This window comes from Lissotriton helveticus, chromosome 5_1 (assembly GCF_964261635.1).
Source record: "Lissotriton helveticus chromosome 5_1, aLisHel1.1, whole genome shotgun sequence".
NCBI classification, from domain to species: domain Eukaryota; kingdom Metazoa; phylum Chordata; class Amphibia; order Caudata; family Salamandridae; genus Lissotriton; species Lissotriton helveticus.
Genome location: NC_136065.1, coordinates 1,804,451,559 through 1,804,470,326, shown reverse-complemented (window position 1 = coordinate 1,804,470,326; position 18,768 = coordinate 1,804,451,559). Strand labels below are relative to the sequence as shown.

Sequence of the window (18,768 nt, the reverse complement as noted above, 5' to 3'; positions counted from 1 at the left end):
TGTGTATGTGTATATGTATATGTGTGTATGTGTATATGTGTGTATGTGTATATGTATATGTGTGTATGTGTATATATATTTCTGTAGTAGGGGATCTCTGTGTATAGTCATAATCTAGTGAATAGTCCCGCCCATGTGCGTGGACCCCGGCAATCAAAAATAATCTCTTAAGTTGTCAAAAAATTGCAGAACTGCAAAGACACTTAAGAGAAAATTTAAAGACAAATAATGCAGCCTATATCCACAGGCTACACTGTCCAGTACTTCAACTAGAAATTCCACCAAAAATCCACAAACAGCAAAGCCTGTCCAGATTTCCCTTGCCTTTACTGCAAACCCCCTCAGAAATGATAGAGATGAAGGCCTGGACAGACAAGCCCCATAGGCTGCCATTATGTGGCTTAAACAGGATACTGTGCCTTTAAGGAAACCTTCTAGAACCTTCTCCCAGTATCCCAGAATGCCTAGCAGGTCCCACTGACTTCAGTTCTTTTTTCCGGCTCCTGCTTACAGGACCCTGGCATTGAGCTCTCCCTTGTTTCAAGGGGTTATTGCATGTTTTGGCACTTTTGCATTCTAAAAGTGTTGCAGTTTACTTTCTTGGTTTTCTCTTCTCTTCTGTGTGCTGCTTCAGGTGTTTTAGGGCTCTAAAATGCCTGGCCTCTTTGTGAAGTGTCCAGCATGTGAGAGGAAGAAGGCCAGAGGTGATCCACATGATATCTGCATCGTCTGCCTCCCTGAAGATCATGTCCCTGAGGAGTGTCATCTGCCAGCAGTTTACAACTCGCACTCTGAAGGAAAGGGCGAAGATCAGGCTGTCTGGCCTTGAGGAGAGGCGCCTGCAGGCTGCAGGTGGGTCTGGGCAGTCAGGGAAGGTTCCCTCTGCCTCTGCTGAGGCCTCTGGGGGGCTCCCCAGAGGCAGGAAGCCCAGCAAGCGATCCCGGTCTCCGTCGACGTCGATAGCGTCGACGACGACGTCGAGAGGGATGACGGCGGTGTGCTCCCCTTCTCCCCGGGGCTCCGGGTCGAGACATCGGGACGACTCGACGTCGAAGCCACCGTGGACGAAGCCGCCGTCGACGTCGTCTTCGGCGTCGACGTCGAGGGCTTCATACCGACGTCATGGACATCGGCGCTCGCCGTCGAGGCGACACCGCCGGTCGACGTCGAGGGGATCCTCGACGTCGAGAACATCCAGACGACGACGGCGACGCTCGTCGTCGAGGAAGGACCGTTCGACGTCGAGGAGGCGTGCGACGTCGAGGAGAAAGAGGTCGACGTCGAGAAGAAAGAGGTCGACGTCGAGGAGTCGGCGCTCGACGTCGAGGGATCGGCGTTCGACGCCGAGGAAGAAGAGGTCGACGTCGCGGAGGCGGCGTTCGACGCCGGAGTCAAGGAAACGTCCTTCGCCGGAAAAGCGACGCTCGACGTCGAGCAGACGGAGGTCGACGTCTAGGAGTCGGTCTGGCTCTCCAAAACGTCGCAAGAGGGTTTCTAGTCCCAGGAGTCACACGGCTTCCAGTGGGGGACGCAAGAGGAAGCGGTCTCCGGCTGAAGGGGCGGGCTCGCAGCCCTCTTCGCCTAAAGGATCACAGGGCACGGTGTACTCTGCGGTGTACACTCCTTCTCGGCCTCGGTCGACGCGTACACCTGTTCCGAAGGAGGTCACTCCTCCTCCTCTGCCTCAAGAGGATCCTCCGACGCTGCCTCCACTTCCAGCGGACGATCCGCCGCCACCGGTCCCTCCGCGTGGGCCGGCACCGCAGCCGGAGGTGCCTCCGCCGAGGTCCACTTCGCTGCCGTTTTTGCCTGTACCTCCTAAGGGGACCCCTAAACCTGCGCCCAAGGAGGCTCCGAGGAAGACTCCACCACGGAAACCGGTGGGGAGGCCACGGACTGGCAGGTCTCGCTCTCGCTCTCGCTCTGGGAGACGGGACAGGTCGCGACACAGATCGTCCTCGCGGTCGAGACGCCGCCATAGGGGGCGCGAGTCTCGCTCCCGCACGGGATCCTCTGGCTCCAGGGATCGTTCTCCTACCCTGTCGGGATCACCGGATACGAGGGTGTCCCCTATTGATGACCTGGTGGCGTTCCAGGATGTCCTCTTGAGGGGCGCTGCGAAGCTGGGCATACCCCTGACAGTGCCCACGCCGAAGACGTCCGTGATCTTTGAGACGTTGCACCAAAAACACTCGTCTCGCCCTCTCCTTCCTCTGGTACCGGGCCTGGAGGAACCAGCTATGGACCTTTTCCTCACCCCAGCGGTGACAAAGGCGGCGCCATCTAGGTTGCTGAGGAAGTACCGGGCCCCGGATTCGGATCCGGCTTTTCTGAGAGCGGAACCACCTCCGGACTCCGTCATTGTGACGGCGGCACGCAAACAACATGCCTCCGCTCCGTCATCCACGGTTCCCCCGGATAAGGAGTCCAGGTGGATGGATTCGGCAGGGAGAAAGGTCTGTGGAACTGCCGCCACCTCCATGAAGGCTGCGAGTGCCACGGCGCTGTTGGGTCGGTACGCCCGCGCCCTCTGGGACTCCCTTGAGCGTTTTGCGGAGCACTTACCTCGTGAACAGCGTGAGGATTTTCAGGAAGTGCTGAGTGAAGGGATGCTGGTGGCCAACCAGATCATCAGTGCGGCAGCGGACTCTTCCCTGTTGGCTGCTCATGGGTTTTGCCATGGGGTCAACCAGCGGCGTCACGCCTGGCTCCGTCTTACGTCCCTGAAACCGGACGCACAGCAGAGGGTGGCCAACCTGCCGTTCTCCGGCAAGTCTCTTTTTGGACAGCATGCGGACGACGAGATGGCCCGCATGAAAGCGGAGGCCGAGACGCTCACGGCGGTGGGCCTCGAGAAGCCTAAGGAGACGAAGAAGCCGTACCGCTCTTTCCAACGGCGGTCCGGTGGACAAGGCCGTGGACGTGGCCAGGCTTTGGGACATTCGCAACAGCAACAACAGTTCCGTAAGCCTTTCCAGAAGCGCCAGAGGGGCAGGGGAGGCCAGCAGTCGGCTCCGACGCCCAAGGGCCAGGCTGGGTCTAGGCCCTAGGAACTTACTTCCCCCGGATCCGTTACCCACTCCGGTAGGGGGAAGCATCCAATTTTTTCCGGCAGAGTGGAGAAAAATTACTCAGGACAAGTGGGTGCTGAATATTGTTTGCAATGGATACAGTCTTCGGTTCACCAGCCCGCCTCCATCGATTCCTCCGGTCAGCTCGCGGTTTCAGCTGCTAGAGCTCCAGGTGGAGGCCGATACCCTGTTAAGGAAAAGGGCGATAGAAGACGTGCCTCTGTCCCAGAGAGGAAGAGGCCTGTACTCCCGGTTCTTCCTGGTTCGCAAGAAGGACAAGAACGAGTTCAGGCCCATTCTGGACTTGCGACAGGCAAACAAGTGGATTCGCAGGGAAAAGTTTCGCATGCTGTCGTTGCATCAGATTTATCCTCCGTTGCAACGAGGGGACTGGCTCTGTGCCATAGACCTACGGGATGCATACTTCCATGTGCCCATTGCGCGCAAACACAGGAAGTTCCTGCGGTTCCAAGTCGGCACCAATCATTATCAATACACAGTACTCCCATTCGGACTGAAGTCTGCGCCGAGAACATTCTCGAAGTGCATGGCGGTGGTGGCGGCGCACCTGCGGAAGAACAAGGTGTTTGTCTACCCGTACCTGGACGATTGGTTGATCAAGGCATCCTCCTTCTCGGAAGCGCGAGCACACTTCTAGAAGACGTGCGTTCTCTTGGACAAGCTGGGGTTGCACATCAACATGGCCAAGTCGGTCCCGACTCCGGTCCAATGCATACAGTACTTGGGAGCCTCCATCGATACGCTGTCAGCAAGCGTGTCTCCTTCGGAAGGCTCAGGCTCTTATGTCGACTCCATCTACAACAGTGAGGACGGTGCCTTCTCTACTGGGTTCGATGGCCTCTTGTATCTTCCTGACGCCGCACGCACGCCTGCACATGAGACCGTTGCAGGAGTGCTTGGAGGACCAGTGGGATCAGAGGACAGGATCCTGGGACGACAGGATACGTCTGTCTCTGCATGCTCTTCAGTCTCTGAAGTGGTGGTGTTCGGCGGAGAATCTCCTCAGAGGGGTTCCTTTTCACAAGGACATTCCCACGCAGACTGTCGTGACGGATGCTTCTCTCCTGGGATGGGGAGCGCACTCCGGGACTCTGCAGATTCAGGGAACGTGGTCTCCGGTGGAGGCCACTTATCACATCAACTTCCTGGAACTCAGAGCTGTTCACTTGGCACTGAAGGCTTTTCTTCCGTCCTTCCAGACCAGCTCCCTGCTTGTGCAAACGGACAACACTACCACGATGTACTACCTCAACAAGCAGGGGGGCTCGAGATCTCGCACTCTGTCACAGGAGGCGCAGACGATCTGGCACTGGCTCCTGGCCAGAGGGCTGACGGCGACGGCTACCCATCTGCCAGGTGTGCAGAATGTTCAAGCGGACGAACTCAGCAGACTCATTCAGGAAAACCACGAATGGGTCATAAACGACGAAGTGCTGGGAGAAGTCTTCGCAAGGTGGGGAACTCCGGACGTAGATCTGTTCGCCACCGCCGAAAACAGCAAATGCCGAGACTTCGCCTCCAGGTACTACCAGCCGGGGTCGCTGGGGAATGCGCTATGGATCAGCTGGTCGAACAGCTTTCTGTACGCTTTTCCACCCATTCCCCTGATTCCGGCGGTACTCATCAAGCTGGCCCGGTCCAGGGCTCGGATGATTCTCATTGCCCCGGAGTGGCCCAGGCAGTGGTGGTTCACGGACCTGCTTCACCGATCTCTCCTTCCTCACATTCGGTTGCCGTGCAGGCCGGACCTTCTCACGAAGTTCGGGGGGCGGATGTTACACCCCAGCCTCTCGTCTTTGAGTTTGGCGGCATGGCTCCTGAGATAGTGCAGTATGGACATCTGAATCTGCCCGCGGATTGCATGGACATACTGAAGGAGTCTAAGAGACCTTCCACTAGGACTTCATATGCTTACAAGTGGAAGAGGTTTTGTATCTGGTGCCAGTCTAGGAACCATGACCCTACGACCTGCAAGGAAGATGTCATCCTTCCTTACCTTTTACATTTGGCGCAGTCTGGCCTTAATGTTCATTCCATTAGGGTTCATCTTGCTGCATTGACTGCCTACAGGAAATGCCCTTCGCAGACTTCTTTTTTCCAGATCCCTGTGATCAAAGACTTTCTGGAAGGATTGAAGAAGGTGTTCCCTCCTGTCAGGCTTCCCTCGCCTTCATGGGAATTGAATGTGGTGCTGTCCAGATTGATGAAGGAGCCTTTTGAACCCATTCACAAGGCTTCGTTGCAGCACCTGTCCTGGAAGGCGGCGTTCCTCGTGGCCATTACATCGGCCCGCAGGGTGAGTGAAATTCAGGCGTTGTGTTGTACTGAACCTTATACTGTCTTTCATGCTGCTAAGGTTGTGATGCGTACTCACCCTAAATTTCTTCCCAAGGTTATTTCTGATTTTCATGTCAACCAGACCATAACTTTGCCTACGTTTTTTCAGAATCCTTCCTCTCCGGCGGAACGATCTTTACATTCCCTGGATGTGAGGAGGGTGTTGGAATTTTATCTGGAGAAAACCAAAGATATTCGTAGGTCAGACCAATTGTTTGTCAATTATGGATCAGTCAGGACGGGTCTTGCTACCTCTAAGCAGTCCATTTCTAGGTGGATTGTGTCCTGCATTCAATTGTGTTACCAAAAAGCTAATAAGACCTTAGGAGGTAAGCCTAAGGCTCATTCCACCAGGGGCAAAGCTGCCACGACAGCCTTGCTCCGTAATGTGCCGATTGCAGAAATCTGCAAGGCCGCCACTTGGAAGTCGGTTCATACCTTTGCTAAGCATTACTGCCTGGACTCTGATGCCAGGGCAGACGCTCAGGTTGGGCAGGCTTCGCTGCGGAATTTGTTCGCACAGTAGTGGCGTCATGTTCTTTCTCCACCGCCGCTTTGGTGTGGGGATGGGCTTGCCATTCTATTCACTAGATTATGACTATACACAGAGATCCCCTACTACAGAAGGAGTAGTTTCTGTTCTGTAACTCCAGTTCTGTAGTAGGGGTATCTCTGTTATAGTCATAAGCGCCCGCCCTCCTCCCCGGTGGAGAATTGTTCATGTAATTAATGCTACAGGTCTGGCGTTTTACGCCTTCAAAAAGAACTGAAGTCAGTGGGACCTGCTAGGCATTCTGGGATACTGGGAGAAGGTTCTAGAAGGTTTCCTTAAAGGCACAGTATCCTGTTTAAGCCACATAATGGCAGCCTATGGGGCTTGTCTGTCCAGGCCTTCATCTCTATCATTTCTGAGGGGGTTTGCAGTAAAGGCAAGGGAAATCTGGACAGGCTTTGCTGTTTGTGGATTTTTGGTGGAATTTCTAGTTGAAGTACTGGACAGTGTAGCCTGTGGATATAGGCTGCATTATTTGTCTTTAAATTTTCTCTTAAGTGTCTTTGCAGTTCTGCAATTTTTTGACAACTTAAGAGATTATTTTTGATTGCCGGGGTCCACGCACATGGGCGGGACTATTCACTAGATTATGACTATACACAGAGATACCCCTACTACAGAACTGGAGTTACAGAACAGAAACTACTCCATATATGTGTGTGTGTGTATATGTATATGTATATGTGTGTATGTGTATATATGTATATGTGTATGTGTGTATATATATATATATATGTATGTATGTATATATATATATATGTATTTAACATCAACAATGGTATCTATACTTTGCTAACTTAGTCTTTTGTGCATGGTAAATTATAATTTTTTTAGATCCTTAGGATTGGTATTACGACTGCATAAAGACGTGAATCTCAATGTTGTCCAAAGAAAATTATACGTTTTTTCTTTTTTTTTCCCTACAATGAAATTGTCTTTTGAGATTTTGAACACTTGCACTTTTTTCGATCATTTTATATAACACAATGACCCAGTAAAAACATGTTGTAAGATGGCCGCCATAGTGGCATAAATGTTAGTAGTCCACTTTCTTTGTTCACTGGATGTCCGTGTAACTGCACGAAATAAAATGGTTGTTTCCTTTTGCACACGCCAACACTGACTAAGCATGAGGCGAAACGCGTCTGTTGGAGGGGTAGGGGGTCTGTAATAAACACTTTTGGAAATCTGAGACCTGCGTGCTTTCCTTTCTTAACATCGTAATGGATGCCAATGTGTTTGAAATATACAACACCTGACCACTTTGATTGTATTTTCCACTTGAACATCAGTGCAGGTAACAAGCAACAATGCACAATGTGGCACGAATATAAGGACTTCCAATAATAATAACAACTAATGAATTACACTGCACTATGGGAGTTGATGTTTCGAAAAGTGAAGTCACGTGATTAAAATGTTTTTAAAAGCACGCCCAAGCGCTCATTGGTGTCTTCTTCCCCCTGTGAGCAAGGCAAACCGCCGAAACGTTAGGGAAAGGGAAGCAGGCGCTGCTGGACCGTGTGACATTCTGAACTGCGGTATCTGGCCTCAAAATGTGTGTTTTGCATGGCAAGTGCTTTGTGGGCTGCTCGTGCCCATTTCATTGAAGCCGCCCTGAAGAGTCCTGGGCTCCGGAAACGAGAGACTTTGTTTGATATATTGTGAGTACGGCAGGGCCTTGCCGTTTTAGCATCCAATCCGTTTTTCTGCCAAGCAGAATGTCTCACGCACTCTCAGCTTTCCCAGACGACCAGTGATTCCAATTCAGTTTAAATCTTTAGTTTTCATTTCAAAGCCAGCATCCTGCTCGACGCGTTTCGCGGCCCACGCCGCTTTCTCAGGAGGCTTAGTTTTTAATATATATATTACATGTAGAATTTTTATTTCCGAGGTCCCCCACATGGGCGGGAATATTCAGTGCTTATGACTTCGATGAGGATACCACTGGAAGAGAACTAGGATTACAGGTAAGTAACTTATCCTTCCTTGCGCTATAAAGCTCCTCCAGGAGGCCCTCCGTGCTCCTCGTACCAGTCTTCTAGGCCTGGACAGCAAACTATGGTTGCTGCCGACCAGAGACTCGATTCTGCCCTCCTGCTGCTGAGCCAAGCTCAAGCAGAGGAATGCAGGACAATAGGTATTCTGTCACAGGGAGATGTGACCACCTCCCAGACAGGATTTAATGTATTGGAACAGGGTGGGGGTGTTTGCCAGTGCCACTCAGACTGCTTAAGGGGCACATTTGGTGCCCTCCTTGCATGCTCTAGTCCCAACCAGTTCAGGGAGCCGTTCTCTCCCCTCTGGTGTGAAACTGGACAAAGGACATGGGAGTATCCTTCCTACTGTCCAGCCCTTCCCCTGAATCGTTACAACCCTTTCCCTAGGGTACTTAAGGGCTTACCTGTGGGTGGATCCCTAGATTCGTCCTGTGACAAGATTCAGATCACATACCACTTCTACTTCAACCATCTCGGAACTCTGGACTTTGTGTTGGGAACTGAGACTGCAATAGGGAAGACTCCTGCTGCTCCTGGTCTCGTCGTCCTACAGGTCTGCTACAACGTCTGTGCCTGTGCGCCATACAGGTTCTGCACAAGGCTTGTGGACATCCGAGACACCTGAAGGAATATCCCTTGGACTGAATGAGTCCCTCCTCTGCATCTGCAGGCACTGCAACGTAGCTGACCAGTCTGCTAATCCTGAGCTCCCATGGACTCCACAAGGCTCAGCAACACAGGTGATGGTTCTGCAACTCCCTTGAGGCCTGCACTGTCTTCAAACCGAGGTTCGGGCCAGTATCCCTCGTCTGAACCGCTGGAACAGAAACCTGTGCACTGTTTACTTGACCTTGCCAAGGCTTGTTTTTTTAATATTTCTTTTTATTGAAACAAACATCAGCAATAATGTACACTACAGAGGGTAAAGCATGGTAGTCGAGCATACATCACGGGGCAACAAAATAAACAAAATTCAAAATGTCGGGTTCTTTACGGGGAAGGGGAATCCTCAGGGATAGTGCCGACAGGTGGTGTACAAATTTCTCCTCTGTAACTGTTCCAAGGCCCCCAAATCAATGACCATTTCCGAGGGCGTCCCCTCGCAAGATACGTAGTTTCCTCCCTGAACATACACCAATCTAAGTTGTTTTCCCACTCTTCCAGGGAGGGGGACTGCTCTGCTCCCCATAACTGGGCGATACTCCGTTTGGCGATCATATACCCCAGCGTGACCCATTGCATCTGCAAATTGTTTGTCAGTAGGCTCCCATATGTTGACATATGTAAACACCTCCTTGACTCCGGAGACCGGGCGAGAGACTATTACGCGCCCCGGAATGAAAGGTATATTGCCTCCTGTCAGGGTGTAGCAGCCTCCAGCAGTCAACCAGTCCCATTGCGTCCATAAAGTCATATCACCACTGCATCGCCCGCCCAATTTCTCAAGTGGGTTGCCTGTCCATCATACCGGAGACGACCACATTAAAGTCGCCTCCCAAAATTAAAAGACCCCCAGGGAGCGAAAGGAGGACCGGCCCCAAGTATTCAAACGTTGTACTCTGAAGCACTGGAGGGACATAAATAGAAAGGAAGGTTTTGGTGACCCTCCCACCTGCCTGTGACCCAGATATATCTGCTCCTCCCATCTTCCCAAGTGGAGGTAACTGCCAATGGAAAAGCCTTGCTCATCAATACCCCTACCCCTCTAGAACCTGATGTAAACCCCGAAAGCGATCAATTTGTATCCCATTCTATGTAGTGCATTGCATAAGTTACCAACTAAATGAGTTTCCTGAAGCAGAACCACGTCTGGCGCCTGCCTTTTGAGAAATTGAAGAACAGTACGTTTGATTTCGTCCCCCAGCCCGTTAACGTTCCAACTTAGTTCTTTTATTTCCCTACCCCCATCGTCTACCCAGCACCACCCGCATCCCACTACATGCCGCCTATTCAACAAAATTATAGTGCTGATGAAATCTACAAACCTATAAACATAAAAAAACTAACATTCCCCCCCGCAGCGAAGCCCCAATCCACCCCCCCCACTGCATCTCAAATCCGTTCCGTGGGTCTCCTTTGGCGCCCAGAGTTGCACCGCGGGGCTGCAGCGAAGCCCCGGCCCTCACTCACCCCCTCAAAGCTCCCAGGTGCCGTGGGGGCAGAGATGGTCCCACAGTCGCGCCGTCCTCCTGCGCTACCTCCGCGACTCCAAATCCAGCATCTCCGGCAGACCCAACAGGCAACTTCCGGAATGGGCCGCCGCTGTTAAACTCCGGAGCGGGCGCAGCAAGGACTCTAGTCCCCGGTCTCCGCCCTCCGCAGGCCCGGAGTCAATATGGGCACAGCTGAGGCTTTCGATGGTCACCGTCTCCCGGAGTTGGCCCCACCTGCTCTGCGCGGCCTCTGACGAAAGATCCAGGGCTCTGAGGACAGGATTTAGATCAGGATTTTAGGGCCAGTGGACGGACTCGACGGACCCGAGAGTCTACGTGGCCATCTTAGGGCGTCGTGTAGCTCCTCCCCCTGCCAAGGCTTATTGACTCTCTCCTCCTGAGATCTTCGGGCTCCAAGAAGCTCCAACCTCCAGCATCTCCTACAACCATGATCTTCGCCTGTATCGCATCCTTTGCCCCGTGGGCCTGTATCCTTTGGTGAGCTGCTCGTGGTCCTATTGACACTCCTGTGCCTTTGGACTGTGGGTCCCCTTGAGATTCCATTGAGGGTCTTCTTTGGTTCAAGTGGGCTCCCCTGCTTGCTCTGGGCTGTTCTGACTAACCTGCTTGTGGTGAGTCACTTGGACCTTGCTGGTCCAGACACTGCACCTTTTTCTTCACCTATGTTGGTGGCTGTTGCCAAGGCTTGGTGGTGCCCCTGCCGGACACTGACCCCTTGTCTCTGGGCATCCGATGTGGGACATCTCATGCCTGGTCCTCCTCTGCATCGCCTGGACGGTTCAGCTGCAACTACAAGGGCCATCAACACTCCTGCGTCTCCGACAACGGTCGGCATTTGTCTTCCGTGCCTCCTGGTCTCTCCTAAGTGGCATTGACTCTGTCCCCTCTGCTTGCAGGTACCTCTCAACTTGAATCTACCTTTAGGTACCACTGGACACTTTCACCTTCATCTCCAGCGGCAGCTTTTCTGAAGTCCTCCATTGTGGTATACAATGGGTTCTGACCTCACTTCACACCTATGCACCCGGCTTCCCTGGTGTAGGTATCCTGATTCCTGATGGTATTCACGGGGGTGACTCTCCAACCTTCCATCTTCCACTGGGTTTCTTCGGGGTCCGCTGAGAAGGGTCCTTTAAAATTGCAACCGTGACTTACCTATTGACTAACATGACTAACATTGAGCACATGTGTTCCCACACTACCTTCGTAGGGTTCCTAGATACTCACCTTTGGTGGTTCCTTGTGTCCCCGACTCTTCTATGTCTTCTGGGTCCATTCTTGACTTAGGTCGTGGTTCGCATGACATTTAAGTATACAGTTTGATCTCTCCTTGGGGACCACTGTGTATTCTGTGATATTTATGAATTCTATTGCCAGAGTATTGTGTGCATTGTGTTGTATCTCTGGGTAGGAGATAATACATTGTGTTAGTGAGTGTTAACAATAAATACCTATATTTTATTTTTTATAACTACACTGTGTACTTTTTCACTTAACCTGTACCATAACATTCAGTTCTGGGAAAACAAGCTGCTTCACACTCCTTTTGGACTAAGCCTGAAAGCTGCTTACCACAGCTCCCACTTGGAGAGCTTTCTAAGGTTGACGTAAACCACTAAAATCGCCATACACGTTGTCTCGATTAGTGCAGGTGCTACACTTACATAAGTGAGCACAATATACTAAGCCAGCCTCTTGCAGTATCAAGTTATGAAGATTGCCAATCCTTGTAAGTTTGAGGAACAATTTCTTCACTCTGCTTGAAACTGAAGAGTCACAAGGCTCCCAGTCCCTTCAGCAGGCATTTGACGGGTCCACAGGTCCTGGCTTGTTCAGGGAGATAGAGGAACAGGCTCTACCAAGCATCCCAAAGCGAACATTCATTCACCGCTGTTATGCTTCTGGGGCAATATGAAATCATTGCTCCGGTCAAGCGTCCCCTTAACTGGGGGATCATCGCAGCCTGAGGCCCGTGCACCACCCTCTCCTGGCTGCCGCCTCCTTGCGCTCTGCATCAAGCCAACTGCTCCTAATTGAGGCATCAATCCCCTGTCTCCTGAGCATCAGCATGCCCCGATAAGCCTCCAAAAGCCAAAGCACTGATCTCTTCGGCCCGACCAAGCGGCTCATAGGTGTGGCTGTCCTCTGCTCCGCTCAGCCATGCTCACCACTAACAGAGTGTAGTTGCCAACACACTGCACGGTCACTGCAGTTGACTTCCTAAAGTATTTAGTTGTGGAACGGCCAGATGATCTGTCAGCTGGATTAAGCAGAATATTCCCCGGTACATTTATGAGTATATCAGCACTGAAGTATGAGGATGGTGTCTGGTTAAATGCTTCATATGGCAGGAGCCTCACTAGCGGGCAACCATCTTGCGCCCCAAAGTGGGATGGAGAGTAAAACAATCATCTGGAAGAGTTGAAAAATGCCACTGCCGGTAGGTGGTTCCTGAATATTGACCAAAATAATTATTCTCTGAGCATCAAATCTTCTTCTGTGCTCATTCTCTCAATGATGTCACCTAAATGTTTCAAGTCCAGTGAGACTAACTGAGCTAAGGGGCCAACATACTTTGCAGACGGAAGATGGTCACTCCTTTCCTAAAAGGAATGTATTTGTGTTACATTATGGTTCAAAAGAAAAGCTTATCCCAATAATTCATCTCCAAACTGCAAACGAATGTATAGAAAAGGAAAGATTTTAAAAGATGGCCTTCCATGACATTCTCAGGGGGACTGAATGTGTGCCGTAGACCTGCAGAGTCCCATCACAGATTCCTGAGATTTATGATGGGGAAACAATTATTGCAGATACAAAGTCCTTCCCTTTAGACATACTTGTTGCCAAAAACATTCCGCTTGCAAATATTCAAAACTGTGTCCCTAATGGTACTAGGGATCTACAAACCTGATCATACATCGCTTGCTTTAGATCCCTGCATTGGCGGCCTGTTAAGTAGTACAGAATGTTCAATTCCATATGCTTTGTTCAATTAAAACGATCGCTATCACCTTGATTACCCTCATACTCACCTTGTTTTACATGGTACCGCGCTCTTCAATCCTCAAAATCTAGTGAACAATGTCTCTCACACATCTCTAAAATGAAGACTTTGGTGTAGTGGCAGAGTATTCTGTTTCTGCTGCCGGTAAACTGGTTCATCTACACTGGCCATAAGCCAAGAACGCAGTCTTCTAAAGTTCAAGAAAGTTGTTGTGGTGTCTGTGTTGAAAGCATGCTTATGAGTAAAAAATAGGAATTAAATGACTACCATTTTAAACGTTTCTGCTCTGTGGGTACAAGCTGTTCTAAGCAACCTCCTGGCTCGAAGCCTACTACTAACCTAGGCTAACTCTTGACCTTATATGCTTCATAACAGTTTCCCCCCCTAAGTGAGTAGATGAAACTTGATTGTGGTGCTGCTTGAACATGGGCACCTTTATATCCAAGAAGGTCATGGTGGTTGGTGGGTCTAGTTGCAAAGGAGAAATGCATGCTTCATTCTCCTTTTGCCTCAAAACTTTAGTGCATACTTGCTAGTCTTGGTCAACAGGTGGTGATGAATGGCAGAACCACACATGCCTTTATAACTTAATAATGTGTCCTTTACCATGCACATTTTTACCATGCATATGCCTTTATATTGCCCATGCATTTACAAGGAACATCTAAGTATTTCGCAGGTAACACCTTTATATATATCCTTTCAGGCTTAGAATGCTGCCTAAATTATGCAAAAAAAGCAGAGAACTCTGGGTAAATCCCATGTTTAGGTGAAGAGGAGCTCTAGTATAGAGCACCCAGGACACCAACATCACTGTGAATCTGCTCACCTCAAATGTCTGTTTTATAGCAAAGTTTAAGCATGGGATAAGCAATCTACACCGAGCTAGAAAGGGACAGCGTCTTTTGCCATTCCTACTGCAAAGTCTTTAACCAGAGGAGTAGCACAGTGCCACCCACGCCAAGCTGTAAAATTACAAATGCCCTTTCCCGCTCCAGGCACAGTATTAAAGCTTTGGATTGAAAGGGTATTGTTTTGACTTCTATTGGGTGCTTCTATACAAAGCTGGACCTCTCTGAAGAGCTATAATGATAGCGAAACACGTCGGGGATTGCTTTTATTCATTCCATGTTGGCTTGGATGGTATTTTACCTTTCCAAAGCTGTAATAATGTGACTTGAGTGATTAAAAGGCTTTTGTCATTTTACAGCTTGGCGTGTATGGCACAGTGCTTATTCTATGCTTAAAAACAATGCTACAAAAAGACATTTGAGGTGAGCAGATTCAGTGTCGCTGGTGTAGTAGCGTGCTCCATATTGGAGCTGCTCTCAACCTTAACTTGGACACTACCCAGAGTTCACTGCTTGTGTGTGTGTGTGTGTGTGTATATATATGTATGTATGTATGTATGTATGTATGTATGTATGTATGTATATATATATATATATATATATATATATATATATATATATATATATATATATTCACGCTCCAAGGTTGTCCACCATGTGAGTAGCACGCGAGCAGCAGCTTTATTTATGTGTAGGTGAGGACGGGGATCCGCTTGTAGACGCCGCTCCGTAATGGATCTGCCCGACGCGTTTCGAAGCTCCATCTGCTTCTCTTCAGGGGCTTTAACGGAAGCGGTGTGCGCACCCGCTACACTTCTCCAATTATATAACTCGCCCGTCGAGAACATATACATATATATATATATATATATATATGTTCAGATTTGTACATACACAAGGGAACACCCAATAGAAGTTAAAACAGTACATATATACACAGCTGTGTGTGTGTGTATATATATATATATATGTGTGTGTGTATATATGTGTGTATATATATATATATATATGTGTGTATGTATGTGAATGTATTTCTGTAAGTATACGTATGCATTTGTCTGTATTTGTATGTCAATATGTATGTATGTCCATATATGTATTCGTGTGTGTATTTATGTGTATATATATATATATGTATGTATATATATGTATGTATATATATGTATATGTATGTGTGTGTATATATATATATATATATATATATATATATATATATATATATATATATATATATATATATATATATATATATATTGTGTGTGTGTATATGTGTGCACCAACATCCGACCTCTTCCTGCCGGTTCCCATCTCTCCTCTCTTCCCCCCCCCCCCCCTTATACAACACCCAAGAACCAAGCGCACTGGACCACCTTCAAGTTATGACGACCATTCATCTTGAAAATTCTATCCTCCTTAAATCCGAATAACCACTTTAATGACCAACTCCCCTCCAGCTGCGTGGCCGCGACCTCCAAATTTATAATTTGGACTACAATAATCAACTCTTCCCTACTACAAGGTTCCATACATGACTCTCTAAAAGCCGGTCAAGTCGTCCCCATTTTAAAAAAAACGCACCCTGAATCCTGCTACTCCAGACAATTTCAGACCAATATTCAATATCCCACTTCTAGCGAAAGCGCTGGAGAAATGTGGCAACTTCAACTGAGCCAACACATAACCAACTTTAATCTGCTAGACTAATTCCAATCCGGGTCAGGCTTGGGCACAGCATGGAAATACTGTTCTCCATATTGTGGATGATGCTCTATAAGCCCTTGACCAAGGCAAAATGTTTTCTAATTCTACTGGATTTATCCTTTGCATTCGACAGTCAACCACGAGAAACTACTTCACCGCCTCGAATTCAGGATGGGAGTAAGGGGAACCATTCCCGAATGGCTTAGATCCTTCCTCCGGAATCGAACCCAGAGATTCTTAGTCAACAGTAATCGATCTGTTACTCCCCCGATAACGATCTGAGTCCCCCAAGATTCAACTCTTTCCCCAACCCTATTCAATCTATACCTTGAACCGTTAGCTGAATTATTACGTACGGCCAACATCTCCTTCCACATGTATGCTGATGATACCCAGATCTACATCAAAATCTCATCTCTAGAGGAGATCTACTCTTTGAATGAGGCCCCTAAAGCTGACTGTTTAATGGCTCGCCTCCGATCAGCTCCAAATAAATGCACAAAAAACGGAGTTCCTTCTAATCTACCTCCCTGAAACTAACACTGACATCTGGGAATGGACCAAGTCGATCACAGCACTAAACTGCACACCAACCATAGTGGAATCTGCCAAATCTCTCGGAATAATTCTAGACAGCAACCTGAATATGTGAGACCACATCAACTCGATGGTTAAAACTGCCAGGTGTCACCAGAGCTACCTCAGGAAATTAAAACCTTTCCTTGATGCGTCAAACCTAAAAATGGCAGTCCAGGCATTAGTTATCTCCAGAATTGAATACGGATGCTCAACCCTTTCAGGCCGGTCCAAGATCTCCACGGCCCGCCTAAAAGCTTGCCTCAATGCCGGCTCCAGACTCTTAACAGGCTCAAACAAATTCGACCACATAGCACCGCATCTGAAGACGCTGAACTGGCTTCCTCTTGAAGCCAAAATCCAACTCAAACTGGCATGTATCTCCGACAAAGCACTACACACGAAATCCCCAGTATATATATATTTTTTAAACTTTATTTATCATTTTCCAAAAGAAATACAATAATAAAGGTAAACATGCATGATGAAAACATACAGGTGATTCATAATGTGTCACTCTAGTCACATACATGTAGTATACAATAATCCGAACATACTCAAATATCATTCTCGGGCCAAGGGGAAAGGCACATGGGGGGGGGGGGGACCCAGTGGTAGACCTCAGAGGGAGCGAAACCCCACCTTCGTATCAACTGGATATGGACAACACCTGAGCCTCCCAATCAACTGGAAGAAAAGGGTAAAATAAACGGGGGTACCGTACAATGCATTATACAAATCAAGTGACAAAGTTAGTAACCCTGCACAATCCTTCAACCAATCCCCTCGGGAACAATATCATGAGTAGGGGTAGTCTGGCTCCTGGCCATGGCGCCGGCGATATATGAGCGGTACGGGCCCCAAATATCATTGGGTCTGGAAGTAGAGGGAACCATGGTGGAGTACTCCTCTCTGTTGGCGTTGCAGTGCGCCAAGCTCCGGAGCCAGGAACCGTGTAACGGGGGGCGTCGGTCACACCATTGCAATGCCACCTCGCGGTTAGCCAATAAAAAACCCAGCACTGCCAGCCTACGCACCGCCCTCGGAAATTCGGCCATGTAACCCAAAAGGGCAATCTCCGGGATGGGAACCAGATTCAGGAGCAGCATATCACCAAGTGTGCGGTGCATCTGGGACCAATAATCATGGATCACTGGGCCCGACCACGAGAGGTGCGCAAAGTCCGCAAAGGGCCCACCGCACTTGGGGCAAGCGTGGGGTCTTGCTGGGTCTATCCTATGCAGTCGCGCTGGTGTGTAGTATAATCTACGCAAGAATTTAAAGTGTAGAAGCTTATGTTTACTATTTAGAGAGATGTCTTTGGTCGCCCTACAGCACCACTGCCACTGTTCATCTGAAATAGGGTAACCCAAATCTGCCTCCCATGCGACCCGCACCCCTTGATCCGGGGAAGGGAGAAATTCGCAGCACATATGATATAACTTAGATACCAAATGATTGCCCGATGGATGTTGAATGAGAAAGGTAAGGGGGGACATCTCAGGAGGGAGGGGGAACGAGGGGAACGAGGCACGCAGTAAAGTGTAGCCTGGTCCGCACAAAGGAGTCCATAAATGATCTCTCCGTGAAGCGATGATCTTCTGTGAGTGAGAAGGCATGACCGTCAGGGAACAAGTCCCCAATAGTAGAGATGTGGAATTTGGTTAAAGTTTGCCGTACCACAGATTCCCCAGTTATTGGCAGCCAGGTGGGATTGGGCAATGGGAGGGTCGGAGAGTACAGCTGGTCAAGACCAATAAGACAGCGCAGTCTTCCCCATGCCCAGCAGGTCGATGAAACAGTTTGAATATCCCGCGGGTCTCTAGGAAAGTTCGATGGTAGAGTGGTGGATAGCGACCCCGGCAAAACCAAGTCGGTTTCCGGTTTCAGATAAATAATCCGAGCGTCAGGGTGGAACCATGGGTATGCGTAGGAGCATTGTGCTACCAAAAAATAAAGATAAAAATCGGGGACACCAGGTCCACCACGCTCATATGGGAGTGTCAACACGCGCCAGAACACGGACGGAGTCTTGTTTCCCCACACCAGCTTTAGTAAAAAGGAACGTAACTGTGTGAAAAAAAAATTGGTGAGGCGCACAGGTATATTATTGAACAAATATAAAAACCGTGGCAGTACTATCATTTTAATTATGGCGACGCGCCCAGCCATAGACAATGGGAGCCGATTCCACCGTTCAATCTGGCCCTCTAGGGCAGTCAACGCAGTGCCGTAGTTTAGTCTGATGATGGATTCAGTATCTAAATGAACTTGGACTCCCAAATATTTCACCGAGTCCCGGTTCCACGGGAGGGGGAAGGGGCTGGACCATTCGGCTGTACTGGGTGTAAGTGGAAATATAACAGATTTATGCCAGTTTATACGCAGGCCCGAAAACTTGCCAAACCGGGTTATTTCCCAGATCAAAGGCTCTAGGTTGATCTGGGGCTGCCTGACATAGAGGATGGTGTCATCCG

At 49.1% G+C, this 18,768-nt stretch overlaps 1 protein-coding gene across 1 annotated transcript in view; it reads left to right on the top strand.

Moving 5' to 3' along the window:
- NMT1 (N-myristoyltransferase 1) overlaps positions 1–18,768 on the top strand; it is a 254,696-nt gene that overhangs the window by 180,314 nt on the left and 55,614 nt on the right. The window lies entirely within an intron of this gene.